This window comes from Pteropus vampyrus, unplaced genomic scaffold (assembly GCF_000151845.1).
Source record: "Pteropus vampyrus isolate Shadow unplaced genomic scaffold, Pvam_2.0 Scaffold167, whole genome shotgun sequence".
In the NCBI taxonomy this organism is placed as follows: Eukaryota; Metazoa; Chordata; class Mammalia; order Chiroptera; family Pteropodidae; genus Pteropus; species Pteropus vampyrus.
The window spans coordinates 2266162-2267693 of NW_011888948.1; positions in this window are offsets into that span (position 1 = coordinate 2266162).

The window sequence follows — 1532 nt, forward strand, 5'->3', positions numbered from 1 at the left end:
TTTAGGCCTGAAATCAGATTAATAAAAATGTTAACATGCCTATATATATAAACCATCTTTGAGTTTTGTGGGGTAGTCACCAGGTAACTCAAAGATTTGCTCCTTCACTCTATAAAAGAAAAGATTGTAGAAATAATTATTGGGTTGGTTTTACATTCTCCAAATTTTAGATAACTCATAACTTTAGATAAATGTGTCCCAGTGACTGTGGGTTTCTTTTTTCAAGTTAAAAATATAATCTTGTTCAAGCACAAATATTGGTACAATAAATGTCTATAATACATTAGAAAGAATAGTCTCTTTAATAAATTGTTCAGGGATAGCTGGATATCCATATGGAAAAAATAAATTTGCCCCCATTTACCCATGTTCAAAAATCAGAACCTAAAAATAGACCTAAATGTAAAAGACAAACTATAAAACTCTAACAGATAAAATTGGAAAATTTCTTCATGATCTTAGGCACATGAAAGAAAAAAATGGAAAAATTGAACTACACTAAAATTAAGAGCTTCAGTTTATCAAAAGACATCATGAAGCAAGACTTGTCAAGATGGCCTGGAAGGTAGGGGCTATGCACACCTCCTCTCACAACAATACCAAAATTATAATGAAACTACAGAGCAACCAGCATGCAGAGTCACCTGAGGTCTAGCCAAACAGAAGCCCTACAACTAAAGACAAAAATAAGAGGTCACCTCAAACAAGTAGGAGGGGCGAAGACGCAAAACTCCTGGTCCCACAATCACGTGTGACGATCAAGAATCAGGAGAGTTGTCTTGGCTGCAGAGCCCCTTCCCCAACCTGAGAAGTGAGGGGTCCCAGCCCACACTAGGCTTCTCAGCACAGGGCTCCAGTGCCAGAAAGAGAAGTCCCCACAATCTCTTGCTGTGAAAACCAGCGGAGGTTGCAGCTGAGTAAAACAGAGGGCTGCGAGAGTCACAGACATTCCTCTTAAAGTGCCCATGCCTGGACTTACTCCCTGAAGGACTCACTCACTCACTCTGAGATACAGCACTGGGGCAGCTGCTTGAGGAGCACCAGGGACATACAGGAAGACACTGAGTTGTCAGGCTTCAGGGTGAGGGCCGGAGGAGTGGCTTCTTCCAGAAAAGAATGCTGGCAGTATCTATTGTTCCTTTGTTCAGCACTCCTCCTCCCAGCCTGTGGATGCAGGTCCACCATATTAGAGTTACCATCAACCTGGATAACACAGGTCATTCCACTCAGATGATTCCCTGAGACTCCTCTTCTCCTAACTTGTGGGCCCACCCAAGCCGCTTCCAGTGGTTTATTCCATACAAATTGCCTGTCTTGGCTCTTGCTGCAGACTTTCCTAAAATCTCTCAGAAGCTCACAAAACCCAAAGAAGCAGCATCTGGCCTCGGTGTGCCCTGAACCTCTTGCTGAGCAGCCCCAAGCTCTGCACTAGTGGCAGCTGGCCTCAGTTTCTGGCTTGGCCTTTTAAGGCACCTATAAACCCAGCACAGATGGCAGCCATCTGTGGATTGCTGGGTGACTCTTACCAGGTG